We start from the raw sequence: 16,936 nt of genomic DNA, 5'->3' as shown, positions 1-16,936 counted from the left end.
GAAGTCGGACGCTTAACCGACTGCGCCACCCAGGCGCCCCTTGAAGTTTGATTTTTGAACCCCTATTTATTTTTTTGTTCTGAGTCTTTTTGAAGAGGAGACAAGAAGAACAACTTGACCCATGGTGGTAATGATGCATAACAGCAAAACAAAACAAAACAAAACCAAAACTCCGAGGAAACAACTCAGGCATGAATATGTGCAATTATGCAATGAACAATCTTCCATTATCTACGGAAAATATAACCTATATATCTTCAACAAAACAAGAAATTATAAATTCAACAATAATATTGTCACTTTGAGTAAGGTTTCACTACCTCATTCTAAAAAAGGAGAAGTATATTTGTCCTTCTCTTTTCCTACCCTCCTTTTCAAAGTAGGATATAAAGAATACTTGGTTGAGAATCAAGATTTGTATTCTGCATCAGTAGACCAGGAATGTCCTATAGGAATACACTGAGAATCAGATGTAATTTTAAATTTTCTGGTCGCCGCACTAAAATAAATAAAAAGACACAGATTAATTTTAGCCCATTACTCCAAAATTCATCATTTCTGCATGTAATCAACAAATTATTGAGAAATCTTCCATTTTTTCGTACATGGAGAAGATGATTTTTCAAAAGCCAATGTATATTTTACACTCCCAGCACATCTCAGTTAGGACTAGTCCATTTCAAGGGCTCTGTAGCCACATGTGTCTGGTGGCTACGGACCTGAACAGCTCTGCTCTAGATTCTGATCTTTTGGGAACCAGCTACGTGACCTTGGATTTAACCTTCCTGTTCCTAAGTTCCCTCCCCTTTAAACTGAGAAGGAGAAATAATCACCCAAAGTTCTTTCTAGTTTAAATTCTATTATATAGGGGTGTCTGGGTGGCTCGGTTGGTTAAGGGTTCAACTCTTGGTTTCAGCTCAGGTCATAACCTCATGGTTCGTGGGTTCAAGCCCTGCATCAGGCTCTGTGCTGGCAGTGTAGAGCCTGCTTGGGATTCTCTATCTCTATCTCTCTCTCTCTCTCTCTCTGCCCTTCCCCACTTGTGCTATCTCTCTCTCAAAAATAAATAAACATTTAAAAAATAATAGAGGTGCCTGGGTAGCTCACTCGCTTAGGTGTCCGACTTCAGCTCATGATCTCGCTGTTCACAAGTTCGAGCCCCACATCAGGCTCTGGAGGCTGCTTTGGATTTTGGAGCCTGCTTTGGATTGATTCTGTGTCTCCCTCTCTCTCTGCCCTTCTTCCGCTCTCGCTCTGTCTCTCTCCCTCTCTCAAAAGTAAATAAAAAACATTTATTTATTTTTGATAGAGAGAGACAGAGCACAAGTGGGGGAGGGGCAGAGAGAGAAGGAGACACAGAATCTGAAGCGGGCTCCAGGCTCCGAGCCGTCAGCGCAGAGCCCGATGCGGGACTCGAACGCACAGACTACGAGATCATGACCAGAGCCGAAGTCGGACGCTCAACCGACTGAGCCACCCAGGCACCCCTAAAAAAAATTTTAAGTAATAATAATAGTTTTTCACAAATAAATAAATAAATTCTATTGTGTCCATAACTTACATACTAGTGGGTAGACAGCCATTCCCCCAATTTCGAATGTAGTCCATGATATTTATGTATGTAAAATTAATGTATGCCCATTGTAGAAAATTTGAAAAGTACAAAAAAAGTATAAAAATAAAAGAGGGATGCCTGGCTGGCTGAGCTGGTAGAGTGGGCAACTCGATCTTGGGAGTTGTGAGTTCAAGCTCCACGTTGGGTATAGAGATTGCTAAAACATAAAATCTTAAAAATAAATAAATAAGTAAAGTAAAATAAAACAATCTACAACCTACCCAAGCATATCTACTATTAATACTTTGGTGACTTTCCTTCCTGATTTTTTTTTAACTCGAGGAACAGTTGAAACTTTGGGAAGCAATTAATATATTACTACATTCTCCCTTACATATTTTAGGGACAAAAAAGAAAATAAAATTCATGTAACTTAGTTCCCCCAAAACAGAAGACAGTTCTGTATTACATATACTTTTTTCTGTTGCCTTTTCTTTTTTTATTGAGATATAATTGACATATAACATATAACATTGTTGTATGTTATGTTACATGCCTAACATAACACGTTGTATATGAGGTTACATGCATATTACAGCATGATTCTATACAAGTATGCATGGCAAAATGATTAAAAGTTTAAATAGTATCCATCCCACATTAGCTACAAGTTTTTTTCTAGTGAAGAGAACTTTCTTTAAAAGTTTATTTATTTATTTATTTTGAGAGAGAGAGAGAGTGTGTGTGTGTGTGTGCGCACAGGCACAAGGCAGAGAGAGAGAGAGAGAGAGAGAGAGAGAGAGAGAATCCCAAGCAGGATCTTCACTGTCAGCACAGAGCCTGATGCAGGGATTGAGCCCATGAACCGTGAGATCATGACCTGAGACAAAACCAAGAGATTCTTAAACTGATCGAGCCACCCAAGTGCCCCTACAATTCAGTATGGTTAGCTAGAGTCACCAGGATGTACATGACATCCCAAGGACCTACCTTTAATCTTATAACTCGAAGTTCATAACTTTTGACCACCTTTCCCCGTGATACCAACTTGTATGTATTTTTAACATGAAAAGCGTCCAAATGATTTTCTTTCAAAATCAGTTCATTAGACGGATCTTTCTCTCTCTCTCTCTCCTGTCATTTCGGTAGCCTTTTGTTTATCCCTATGATACCCTATCTCTACAGAAACATTTAGTTTCTGTCCATTTTCTCTCCTCTCTCCCCACCTGGATTCAGAGTCACCCATTTCTACCTGCCCGTTTGGGAACCCAAATGCTGCTGGTCAGGCCTCTGGGGCAATGTTCTCCCGGGGACGATTTTCTCACAGTGCCAGCCTCTCGTTAGGATAAAGTAACCAGGCTATCCACCCACCAGGCTCAGCTTGGCTATTAAGGGTTGCAATTATTTTGAATGTCACCTTAGGGCGACGGTAAAATTTTTCTTTGAATTGCTTCCGCCAACCTTTCTGAAGTTTCTTTTCTAACCCAGCAATGAGTCAAAACGAAGGCACTAAAATAACTCTTGAATAGTTCGTGTATTTATCTGTGGGAGCTGTTTGGATTTTAGAGAGGGTGGAGAGGAAAATAAGGTTTTACACTGCCTAAAACCGCCATCCTTTTTCTTTCCTTTTTTTTTTTATTATTTCTAATTCCTTTTGTTCAGAGGGAGAGGGTGTGTGTGCATGCGTGTGTGTGTGTGTGTGTGTGTGTGTTCTTAATTGTCAAAAGTGCTCAGCCGGAAGACGGGAGGAAATGGAATTAAAGGTAAAATCAGTAGCTGTCCCGACAGCAGGTCGCGTGTAGAGGGGCCCCATATCTTTTCACATCCTAAACGTGGGCCCAGTGCCACTCCGGCAGCCCCCACCAGGACACCCCCCCCACTCTTTGATATGCTAATGGGGGCTGTGGGTTGGTAGAAGCTGGCCAAGAGAGCAGAAGCTTTCAGATGGCTGACACGTTACAAAGCTGCAAACTTCAAAGCCCGGTTTAAAAGGTTCTGTTCTCATCCAGCAAAATAAGTTTGCTTTTTACAATGCCGAAGAGAAAATCCCAACAAATTAGAGTGGAATCTTAAACAATGAAACAGGCCCAAGTCAGAAATAAGGAACCAATCAATGCTATCAACATGGCTTCTATCTGTCCTTCGGATTAATCATTTCCAGATGAGAGCGTGCATCTGATTAGGTGCCTCTGGCAGCTCTCCCCTCCATCAGGCCCTGCGCAAAGGGGAGCGCTCTGGAAGGCTGGAGTCCCGAGATCTGGACCCAACAGCAGGTTAAGGCTGCTTTGAACGGGGCCCAGGTGGTGTCTGAAAGAAAGGAAGCCAGCAGAGGGTAGGTAGGACTTTAAGAACTACAACTCCTATCTTTCAGAAACGCACATATCATCTCCCCGTTTCAGCTCCTGACAAAAACTGAGGCCCCCTCACCAGGGCCGGCCTTGGGGACACTGGCAGATTGCCTGTTTTCTCCCGTCATCTGATTTTACGGTGAGTCGGTACAGGTTCTGATCCCATCAATATGGCACCCAACCTACAATTCCGCCATCTTCTAAAACTTAGCTTTTTGGTTCTTGAAGGCTACTTATAGTCTTTGTCTTAGTCTGTTTGAACTGCCATAACAGAAGACCATAAACTGGGTGGCTTACACGGCAGAAACTTATTTCCTCACGGTTTTAGAGGCTGGAAATCCAAGATCAAGGTGTCCACAGGGCTGGTGTCTGATGAGAGCTCTCCCTCCATGCTGTAGGCAGCCAGCAACCATCTTGTTGGGTGCTTAGAGGATCTCATTGTGAGCTGCTGGGGGAGGTGGGGTGCTCCCGTGTCTCTTCCTCCTTTTCTAAGGACAATAACCCCATAACATAGCACTTTGGTATAAGGATTAATATATTGAACTAAAGGCCACTGGCAATCAACAAATGCAGAAAGGAGGCTTCTCGGATCTTCCCTCATCTGACTAACAAGCAGCACATTCTGCGAAATAAAGTTGCCACAAATTTCCCATTCAAGGTGAATTGACTCCTAGGAGGGAAAGCTCAAATACCTTCTACCCCAAATCCCTTCTCCACGGGAGGTCAACAGCCCTGAAGGAGAGGGAAAGAACAGGGGTGTATAGGCAAACATTATCACAAACTTTCTTATCTCATTTGTTCTCTTAGAAACACATTTGTCACTCCTAAAGAAATCTATTTGTTCATTCCATAAAAGTCTTTTCTTCCCCCACTCCCTTTCTCCTACTAAACTAGGGACATACACCTCTAACTTTAAGCATTTAGCCAGTTAGCTACTCCTTGTTAGCTCCATATGCCTACAAATAAAGCTTTTTTTTCCCTGTCAATCTGTCTTTTGTCAGCTTAATTCGAAGGTCTCCACTTTGCAGAGCAGAAGACAGTAGAGGAAAATTTTTTCTCCCCTACAGGCTTCACTTTATGAATTTGGGCTGAGGTGGAGGTGAGGGTGGGGGGACACACAATTCAGTCCATAGCAGTCTTCAAGCTTCCTCAGTTAACCACAATCCTTACACCTACCTTTGAAGAATAAACACAGCAAGCTAGGGACGGACCTGTGTTGTGAGGAGAGAAGGAGAGGGGAGGGGGCTGCTGAACTCTGGTCAAGATGGCGGCAAGTCCCACTCCCTCCCTCACAGGTTTACCTGGGGTCTCCATTACCTCCCGCCTTATTAGCTTTCCATTTTGATCTTGAAATGACTGTCTTTTCCATGGGTTAAGGCCTATTTGTGTGGATCTGTGTGAGTTAGGAGGTGGGAGCAAGGTTGAGAAAAAAGTTGTCACAGCCTTGGAGGGCAGGAGATGTGTAACCCCAAAAGCTGTTCCTTTGGCATAAGGGTTATTTTGAGATGATTATTCCTGAGAAACTGGAAGAGAATCTCTGAAAACAGAGACTTCAACCTTTTGTAAGGGACATTTACATTTACAAAGGAGTTCCTCATTTGTTAAGGGTCTTCCACACTTTACCCAGAAGAGGATAACTCTAAATCGCCAGAAACTCTTATCAATGGAGAGGGCTCTGACTTAAATCTGCATAACAGACTTTATCTTTTTCCTGGTAACCTCCCTTAACTGGCCTCCCCACAATCTCTTTCTTTTGTCTCTAGCTGAAGATTGCATTTAAGGTGCAAACTTTGGCCATTGTGGGGGAGTTTTGCATTTAAGGTGCAAACTTTGGCCATTGTGGGGGAGTTTTGCCCAGTCTCTCCCAGGTGTAACGTGTTTTTAAATGTTTTTCCTACTGTTCATCTTTTATGCAGGGGATCTCCGCCACAGAACCTTCTAGGTTACCCTTCCAAGGTAGAAGGAAAATTCTCTCTACTTCCCTACAGCTTGACCTTAAACCTAAATTTAAGCTGTGCTCATCCTAGGATTCAACCCATCTGGTGGGCCCATGGGGCGGCCCCCCAGAAGTGTATTTGGGGGAAGGGCTGGAATTTCATCCCCGGGCAATGCCACATAGGCCCCATCTCCAGATAACCCTCACACCTAGTCCTTGAGGACTTCTGCCGGGGTCACAGGAAGAGAAGAAAGAACGAGAAAAGAAAACAAAAGGCCTTGTTACTAAACTCTCAAAGACCTTGGGAGCCCTGTGTGGGGATGAGAGTATCGTAAAGGTGGGGGAAGGCAGAGACGGCCAACACCCTCCACTCCCCCACCCCATACACACCCATCCGGTCGGGGGAGTCCCGACGGCCCTGCCCTCCAGGGACCCAAGAGCTCCAGAGGTGCCAGGAAGCGACAGTTCCAACAGCTTCGTCTCTGCCTGGCACTGGCTCTCAACGGTGGCACTGACAGGAACAGAAATGGCTTCCACCTCCCGTGGGGTCTGGCACAGCAGACAAGAGAAATGGCCATATACACCAAGATTAACGGCCAAGAAAACAATGCTGGAAGGAAACACAGCAAAGGGGTTTCTCACCTATAGAGACAGCAGCCCCAATCATTGCTCCCTCCGAGAGTTACATCTCATTCAGTGCCCACCCCCATACCCAGAAGGAAGTTTGAGCTCCTCCCCCGCCCCCAAGAATTCCGAAGGGCTTGGTTCTCAGACCTGCTACTCCTACTTCCTGTCCCCCTTCACGCTCAGTCCCAATGACATCATCCCTCCCTCAGTTCTTTTCTTCTCCCGCCCCCCCCCCTTTTTTTTCCATTTCTTAAAACACCAGGGCTGTGGGTGGAAGGCTCCTTAGAAGGGGTGGGGAGCCGGGGAGGGTGGGGCAGAGAAGGGTGCCCATTTCATCACGACACTTAAAATTCCTCCAGCCACCTCCACTCCCGTGAATTCCTCCCCCCCGCCCACATCTGCACAGCCCCTGGCCACCACCTGCCCCGCCACAGCTCAGCCCATCCCCCGCCACGTGCACCCCCCCCAACTGCTCTGCTCACCTCTCCCCTCCTCCCCCATCACCACCCTCGAATCACTCCTCATTCTTATGCAGAGCATTTTAACTACCGCCTCGTCTTTCTGCCTCCGTCTACCAGGCCCGGGTGTGGAGCCTGCTAGCATTTCACCCTTGAAGTGTCCCGTCAAGGTGTTTTACGAAACAAAAGGCTATTTACTCCCGAGAGGAATTCTGCCACTCCCTGAGGGGCAGAAGCAGCTGTTGTGAGCTGTGGTTTAAATTAGGATTTTTACCTTTCCTACAAGTATTTTCCATAATTTCCCCCACAAGTATGTATTAATTTCAACAAATTTTTGCATGAGAGCTCACATAACTGTGGCTAATGATTCTCAGCTGGGGGGGATTTTGCACCACCACCACCACCCCCCCCCCCGGGGGAAATTTGGCCACGTCTGAAGATATTATTGATTGTCATAACTGTGGGGGTGGGAATGCGACACGTAGTACGTAGAGACCCCGGAAGGCTGCTAAACATCCTACAATACAGGGGACAGCCCCCCAAAGAATAATCCAGGCCAACACATCAGGAGTACCAAGATTGAGAAACCCCGCTAGGGACCCATAAGCATCTCAAGAAAGTAACATAGTGACCCCCCTCCCCCCCCACCCCACCCCCTCCCCGTAAAGGGGCCCTTTAAAAGAAGTCATTCCCTTCACATTGGCAAAATAACAACTAACAATTATTGAGAACTCACTTTGCTCCTAACAACCCTATAAGGCAAGTAGCTTTCCAATTAACATCCACTTTCTCAGAACGAAAACCAAACTGAAGGGGTAAATAATTTTGCCAAGGTCACACAGACCGTCAGTGTTAGACGAGGCTAACCTGGCCATAGATGTTTGTGTTAAGCAGGGAGGCAATCTTGCTGACATTCACAGTTTGGTCTTAAATTTGCCATACACAGATATTACTTACAATCCCACCAGATTGCTATGGAAACAGAGAAGGTACTAGAAGAGACGTGAACAGTTAAGTGAACAGTTAAGCGTCTGACCTTGGCTCAAATTGTGATCTTGAGGTTACAGATTCGAGCCACTCGTCGGGCTCCGTGCTGCCAGCTCAGAGCCTGGAGCCTCCTTGGAATTCTGTGTCTCCCTCTCTCTCTCTCTCCACCCCTCCCCATCTTGTGCTCTGTCTCCCTCTGTCTCAAAAACAAATAAACAGTAAAAAAAAATTTTAATAAATAAATAAAAAATAAATAAATAAAAGGGGCATGAAGTCTTGACCATTAAGTTTCACCCCTAAATTGTGAAGCGCAGGGGCGCCTGGGTGGCGCAGTCGGTTAAGCGTCCGACTTCAGCCAGGTCACAATCTCGCGGTCCGTGAGTTCGAGCCCCGCGTCGGGCTCTGGGCTGATGGCTCGGAGCCTGGAGCCTGTTTCCGATTCTGTGTCTCCCTCTCTCTCTGCCCCTCCCCTGTTCATGCTCTGTCTCTCTCTGTCCCAAAAATAAATTTAAAAAAAACGTTGAAAAAAAAGAAAAAGAAAAAAAATTAAATTGTGAAGCGCAATTTTGTATTTTGTAAATAGAACTTCAGAAGTATGTTTCATTCAGGAAATTTGATTTTTATCCTTTAAAATTAATTAATGATGCTATTGACGCACTAATTTTATGTAGACAGATATAAATCATTTTTTAAATACTTTTAAAGCTGTATTTTTGAATTGGGAGGAAGGGGAAAAGAGGCAAGTGTAGACCATTTCCCTGGTGAATTCTGCAAATGTTTAAAGAAGAATTAATAGCAATTCCACACAATCTCTAACAGAAAAATATGAAGAAACACTTGCCAATCCATTTTAGGAAGCTAATAATACCATAATACTAAAACTAGACAAAGATATTACAAAAAATGAAAACTGCATGCCCGTATTCTTCATGAATATAGATGCCAAAAATCCTTAGCAAGATATTAGCGAATAAAACTCAGCAGTATTCAAGAATTATTTACCACAACCAAGTGGGTTTATTTCATGGATACAAAGCCGATTCAATATTTGAAAGTCAATTAATATAACCCAAAATATTGACAGAAAAAGTCACATGGTCCTATTCCATGTACAAATGCACTTGACAACATTCAATATCTATTCATGATTTTAAAAATCTCCGAAAAATAACAATAGAAAAACTTTCTCAACATGATAAAGAACATCCACAAAAAAAACCTACAACTAACATTTTACTTACTGGTGAAAGATTTAATGTTTTCCCCTAATATCAGGAACAACGAGAGCATGTCTGTTCTTACCACTCTTATGTAACATCATACTGGAAGTTCTAGCTGTGCAAGATGGCAAGAAAAGGAAATAAAAGGTGTACATATCAGAAAACGAAAAAAAACTTCTTATTTGCAGATGACATGATTGTCTATACAGAAAATCCCAAGGAATCTACGAAAAAAGGAAAAGAAAAGAAATATAATTTAGCATGGTTACAAGATATAAAATAAATATACAAAATCTATTGTATTTCTATATACTAGCAAGGAACATGTGGGCACAAAAAAATCTGAATATAATGTCATTTACATTTACTCATTACATGTAGATCTAATAAAACATGGACTTGTATGCTGAAACTAAACAATGCTGATTTTTTTTTTAATCAAAGAAGATCTACATTAATGGAGAGGCATACTATATTCATGGATTGACTCAATATAGTAAAGATTCTGGGGCCCCTGGGTGGCTTAGTCGGCTGAGCAGACAACTTTGGCTCAGGTCATGATCTCCCAGTTCATGGGTTCGAGCTCCATCAAGTTCTGTGCTGACAGCTCGGAGCCTGGAGCCTGCTTTGGATTCTGTGTCTCCCTCTCTCTCTGCCCCTCCCCTGCTTTTGCTCTGTCTCTCTCTACGAAAATTAAACATTAAAAAAAAATATTTATAAAAAAAACATAATAAAGATTCTAATTTTCCCAAAATTGATATACATTTAATGAAATTCTTATTAAAATCTCAGATATTTTTGTAAGTATAGACAAGATTGTTCTAAAATTTACATGGAAAAATAAAGGAACTAGAACAGCTAAAACAATTTTGAAAAAGAAAAGAGAAATATCAGTCTACTTGATTTTGAGACATAATATATAGCTATAGTAATCAAAACTGTGGAATTGGCAGAGGGATAAACATATAGAGTAGTGGAACAGAATAGAGACCCAGAAATAGACACATGCAAATATACCCAACTGATTTTTGACAAACTGATTTTTGGCAAAAGCAATTCAATGGAGGGAAAATGGTCTTTTCACAGTTCGTGCTAGAGCAATTGGACATTAAAAAATAAAATAAAATTTTTTTTATTTAAAAAAAAATTTGTTTTAATGTTTATTTTTGAGAGAGACAAAGACAGAATGTGAGTGGGTTAGGGGCAGAGAGACAGGGAGACACAGAATCTGAAGCAGGCTCCGGGCTCTGAGCTGTCAGCACAGAGCCCGATGCAGGGCTCGAACTCACCAGCTGTGAGATCATGACCTGAGCCAAAGTCAGATGCTCAACCGACTGAGCCACCCAGGCACCCCAAAAATAAAATTTTTAATCTAAGTCTCACATCTTATACAAAAGTTAACTCAAAATGTACCGTGGTCTTAAATGTAAACTTTAAAGCTATGAAACTTTTAGAAAACAACAGGAGAAAATCCCCAGGGTCTAGGTCTATACGAAGAGTTCTTAGACTTGATATCAAAAGCATGATTCATAAAAGGAAAGATTGGTAAATTGGACTTCATCAAAATGGAAAACTTCTGCTCCCCGAAAGACCCTGTAAAGAAAATGAGAAGACAAGTTAGAAAGTGGAAGAAAATATTTGCAAATCACATATCTGGTAAAGAACCAGTGTCTAGAATATATACAGAACACTCAAAACTCAAGAGTAAACAAACAAACAAACAATCCAATTACAGCATAGGCAAAAGACACAGAGACATTTTACCAAAGAGAATGTGCAGATGGCAAAGAAGCAGATGAAAAGGTGTTCAACATCACTAGCCATTAGGGAAATGCAAATTAAGACCACAGTGAACTATCGCTACTCAACTACCAGAATAACTAAACGAAAAAATAGTGACAACCCTAAATTCTCACGAGGATGTGAAGAAAGTGGATCACTCGTACATCATTGCTACTCGTACATAAATGCTACTGTCACTCCGGAAAATAGTTTGACAGTTTCTTAAAAACCTAAACACACACTTACTGTAGACTCCTGCAATTACACTCCTGCTCATTTATGCCAGAGAAATGAAGATTTATGTGCACACAAAAACCTGTATAGGAGTGTGTATAGCAGCTTTATTTGTAATAACCAAAAGTTGGAGACAACCCAGATGTCCTTCAATGGGCAAATGGTTAAACAAATTATGGTACATCAATTCCATGGACGACTACTCAGCAGTAAGTAGCATAAGCTTTTTTTTTTTTTTAATTATCTAAAAGTAGGGGCGCCTGGGTGGCTCAGTCAGTTGAGCGTCTGACTTCAGCTTAGGTCATGATCTCACAGGTTCGTGAGTTTGAGTTCCACATCCGGCTCGCTTCTGTCAGCACAGAGCCTGCTTTCAGATGCTCTGTCCGCCCCCCTCTCTCTGCCCCTCCCCTGCATGCTCTCTCTCTCTCTTTCTCTCAAAAGTCAATAAATATCTTTTCAATACTATCTAAAAATAAACAAATTAAAAATAATTATATAAGAAACATTTTTAATCACTATCTAAAAAACTTGGGGTGCCTGGGTGGCTGAGTCGGTTGAGCGTCTAACTGTTGATTTCAGCTCAGGTCATGATCCCAGGGTCGTGGGATCCAGCCCTGTGTCATGCTCTGTGCTAAACATGGAACCTGCTTAATTAAATTCTCTCTCCCTCCCCATGTACACTTCCCCTGTTCTCTCTCTCTCTCTCTCTCTCTCTCACACACACACACACACGCACACACGCACACACAAAGAGTAAAAAAAATTTCAAATAAAATAACAAACTACTGATACAGGCAACAACCTGGATGGTCTCCAAGGAACATGTTGGGTGACAAAGCCAATCCCAAAACGTTGCTACTTTATGATTCCATTTGTATAACATTCTTGAATAACCAAATTATTGAAATGGAGGTAGATCAGGCCTTCCTAGGGGTCAAGGAAGGGTTAGAGACCAGAGGGAAACAGGTGTGGCTAAAATAGGGCAACATGAGGGATTCTTGATGGAAATGTCCTCTATCCTATGTCCACTATTTCAATGTCAAAATCCTGGCTGGGATATTATACTATAGTTTTACAGGCTGCTACCATGGGGGAAAGTTGGATAAGAGGTACAGAGGATCTCTCTGTATTATTTCTTATGATTGCATATAAATCTACGATGATTTAAAAATAAAAGTTATTCATTTAAACAAACTATGTTATAATTATAGAATTATAATAAAACATATAATTATGCAACTATATTATATCTATTTAAATAAGTAAACATATATGCCAAGAGAGAAAGAATTCACCCGAAATTTTTCAGAGAGCCATAGTTTGAAGGAACGATAAGCCCTAATATAAGCTTTGGGAAAAGGTAAAAACAATACCAGCCCAAAACACACTAGCTCCTTGATGAAGGCTAACAAGTACCATTTACTGGAGGCACCCCTAAAGCGTGATCAGAAAACAAGTTGTCCACTGTCCTGAAGAGCGGGCACTCTAATCCATGTCAAACAAACTGTGTGGACATGGAAATTGTCATGCGGAAAGAGCATGGAAACCAAGGAGGGAGATGCTGTAATGGCAAGTGCAAACAGAAAATAGGAAGTTACCATGGAGTCTAGAAAGAGCTGGAGGGTGAGGCACGAGGTGTCTTTCCAGCACTGACCAGGACAGAACACGGCTGGCCAACACAAATATCCAGTCCACTGGGTAAACATAATCCTCGCTCAAGGAGGATGTTTCACCGGGACAGTCACCATGTGATGAAAATACACCCTCTAGGAAACCCAATTTCCCTTGTTTGGGTTCTGTATTCATCAGGCAACCTTCTGATCTTAATTTGATTTTTGATGATTTCCTTACTGTAAGAGAAGGAGCTAATGGGATCCAATCTGTTAATGATTATATGTTTTCTCCCATTATGACCCTCCCGTGTTTTTTGTTTTTTGTTTTTTGTTTTTTTGGCATTGGGTATTTTGCCCTGAGCTGTTTTCTTTCTCAGGCATGATAGTATTTTTATTCCAACAAGAAAATAATCCCCTTGAGCAAAGAAACTGAGTCAACAATCGTTTATTAGGCACCGGTTAGGTACTTGGAACTGTGCAAGGATCAAAGGCAAAAGACAACTGAGATACGATTTGTGCCATCAGGAAATGCTAATTTCCCAGGGGTCCTGTACCAGTAGGGCTGGTAGGCATGGCAATCGGTCCAAGAATGTGGGTTTCAGAGTCAAATCAATGGGGTTCAGACCCCTGCTCCGACATTCACCATCTGTGTGATCTTAACCAAGTTACATAACCTCTCTGACCCTCAGTTTCCTCATCTATAAAGTGGGTAGGAGACCTCACAGGTTGCCAGGAAGATTAAATGAGTACACTCAGACGAAGCACCTACCAGAGACATAGTAAGCATTCATTAAATTGGAATTATTCTTCTTCTGACAATCACTTTTACAGTCATCATTTCCAACCCTGTGAGATCATGCTTCCCTCTACTACCCGCCTAACTTGTCTACCTATCCAAGGTTCAGTTATTTATCAAGCTCCCCTTTCCGGGCATCTGACAACACCAGGGATTGCAGAGAAGTTCTAGAAATCTGCCTTGGCTGTCACTTGCCACCAACCAGCCTCTGGCTCAAACCCATTGTCCATTTAGATACCTTCAGACCTTCTCCTACCCCCTCCACGTTACCTCCTCTCACCCCCAAAATGGGCCAACGCCTGCCTTCACATTTATCACCTGACCTTCCAAAGGATTTAGGAAAAACCAAGAGGACCTCTGCCCAGAAGATTCTAAACAACTCTCAAGGGCTGCTTCTTCTCTTCTCTGAAAAACCACACAGTTTTTTATCTATCAACACAGAGCCTGATGCAGGGCCCGAACCCCTGAACCACGAGATCATGACCTGAGCCGAAGACGAAACGCTCAACCGACTGAGCCATGCCGGTGCCCCTATTTCTTTACTTTTTAAAGATTTTGTCTTTTGGGGCGCCTGGGTGGCTCAGTCGGTTGAGCGTCTGACTTCGGCTCAGGTCACCATCTCGCGGTTGGTGAGTTCGAGCCCCACGTCGGGCTCTGCGCTGACAGCGCAGAGCCCGGAGCCTGTTTCGCCTTCTGTCTCTCTCTCTCTCTCTCTGCCCCTCCCCTGCTCACGCTCTGTCTCTCTCTGTCTCAAAAATAAATTAAAAAAAAAAAAAAACATGAAAAAAATAAAACAGATTTTATGTTTTTAAGTAATCTCTACGCCCAACGTGGGGCTTGAATTCACACCCCTGAGATCAAGAGTCACACGCTCTTCCGACTGGGCCAGCCAGGTGTCCCTACTTTTCTTTTGGAAGGAGACTAAGAATTATTTTGGGAGGTCAGATCGGTGTTGGCCCCGATCAGGACCGTGTGCAGGAAGCTGGCGCAGGGTATTGCGGTGACAAATAGGAAAGCTCTTCCTCCACCTTCCCCACCCCATTCAGTGTTGGGCCTCGTGCTGGGCCAGATGGTGGTAAATAGGTGTGACCAAGTGTCTTGGTCAATAAAGGACCTCAAGAAGTTTTGAAACCTCAGTGGCTAGAAGAGGATTATGATGGTCCCCGAAGGTGAAATCATCCATTTCTGCTGCCAGGAGGCCTGCTGTCCCCTCCTCCCCCAAAAGCCAAAGACCAGCTAGCTCTAGCTGTAGCTGCAAAGGTAGAGCAAAGGTGTCTGAGTGTGGAGTTGCCGGAGGTGCGTGGCTCAACAGCTCCAGAGAAGAATGAACGAGACTGGCCTCTTGGTGGGTGGGGCCGCCCCTCAAGGATCGAGTTTCTGTTTAGGGGCACCTGGGTGGCTCAGGCGGTGAAGCGTCCAGCTCTTGATCTCGGCTCTGGTCGTGATCTCTCAATTTATGGGATCGAGCCCCGTGTCAGGTCGTGTACTGATAGTGCGAAGCCTGCTTGGGATTCTCTCTCTCCCCCTCTCTCTCTGCCTCTCCCTTGTTAGTGCACTCTCTCTCTCTCTCTCTCAAAATAAATCAAAAAAAAATTTTTTTTTCGGGGGGCACCTGGGTGGCTCGGTCCATTAAGCATCCAACTCTTGGTTTCGGCTCAGATCACGATCTCAAGGTTCACGTGTTCGAGCTTCACGTCAGGTTCTGCAGCGGGCAGTGTTGAGCCTGCTTGGGATTCTCTCTCTCTCTCCCTCTCTCTCTGCCCCATCCCGCTCTTGCTGTCTCTGTCTTTCTCAGAAATAAATAAAATCAAACAAAAAAAAAATGTTTTTCCCCCAAAAGAAATAAATAAATAGAAAAAGAGAAGTTAACGCGAAGTGTAGCAAACCTATTCAAATCCCCGTTCGTCTCCCCTTCCGGGCCTCCCCTCCAGGATTCTCCCCCTGGAGCTGTTCTTCTTCTTCGCTTTCAGTAGCTCTTTTAGGAATAAATCAGTCAAGGCTTCCTCTACGCATCAGCCTGGATGGGGAGTAAGCAGGCCAGCAGAAAGAAACAGAATCTTCCCCAGCAGTTCCAAGAAAACATACATATGCAGAGTTTCGTGTAGGAAACATACATACAGAGTTACGAACAGAGTTTACGTACAGACTTACGTAGATTCATACTTACTTTGTTCATTCTTTCCCCGTGTTAGGTTGAACCGCTAGAGGCCATTGTTCCCTGCGCAGGGATGCCTCCCCCAAACAGGAGAAGGAAGGGGAAGAGAAGACTCAGGGATGAAGGAAAGCAGGGGTGGGGAAGGGAGAGCAAAGAGCCGGGCGGCTCACTCCGTGCAGCGCAGAGAACAGCCACTGGCTGGCCGCAGAGCGGTTCTCCAAGACAGTCTGTTCAGGGCTGGTGATCCCCAAATGGAATCAGTGGTAGAGGCCATTGTGCTTTCTCGAAACGCCTTTCCGAGAACACCTCCCACAACGAGCCAAAACAAATGAAATTCCACATTCCCGCTTGTCAATATTTTTCCCCTGCAATAAATGAAAGCTGTGATGCTACCGATACCTCCCAGCTTAGCATTCTTTATGAGGTGTATAAATAAGACCCACGGCGGGATTGGAGAGAGCTCCTATCCTGGCAGCATCATTTTTATACTACGGGCAAGCCCGCATTTACATAATTCAATTCAACAAATTCTTATTGAATATACATAGTATTGTGTAAATATGTATCAATACGTGTGAGACGGAAAGGAAGAGAAGCTGGTCAGCGTCAGGCAGGGTGCGGGAGCCCCAGCAGGGGCCCCCCTCGATGCCCGCAGCGGGGACTGGGCTGTCTGACTTTGGGGAGCAGATGTTATTTGAGTACCATCACATTATTCACCTAGCGCTCCCCTGTGCCCATCCCTGATCCCACAGTGCAGTGGATAAATAAAATCTGTGCTCATGCATTAAATCAACATGCATTACGCGCCACTGAAAATACATATAAGATGCAGGAATGGTGTCTTTATTTCCAAACGCATTTGTTATGGAGGTCTCTTAAAGAGACTGGGGAGAGAGGGGGCGCCTGGCTGGCTCAGTCCGTGGAGCAAGTGACTCTTGATCTCGGGGTTGTGAGTTCGAGCCCCATGTTGGATGTAGAGATTACTAAAAAATAAAAATATCTTAAAAGAGAGAGAGAGAGAGTAATTGGGGGAACCAGGGGAAGATGTTAGCATTTCTGACAAAGGAGAGAAAGGTTTTGAGCTGCTTTTCGTACGTGACCACTTGAGTTGAGCCAGTGACTTTTCAGATATCAGCAAATGGCTTTCCAAACGAAACAAATTTTGCAGAGACAAAGACATCTTATGAATGTATTTCTTTCTGAATCTACACTGAAGGAAAAGTTA

This window comes from Puma concolor, chromosome B2 (genome assembly GCF_028749965.1).
Source record: "Puma concolor isolate L17-30 chromosome B2, mPumCon1.1.hap2, whole genome shotgun sequence".
In the NCBI taxonomy this organism is placed as follows: domain Eukaryota; kingdom Metazoa; phylum Chordata; class Mammalia; order Carnivora; family Felidae; genus Puma; species Puma concolor.
The sequence above is the reverse complement of the archived record's forward strand: the minus strand, read 5'-3'. Positions refer to the sequence as shown.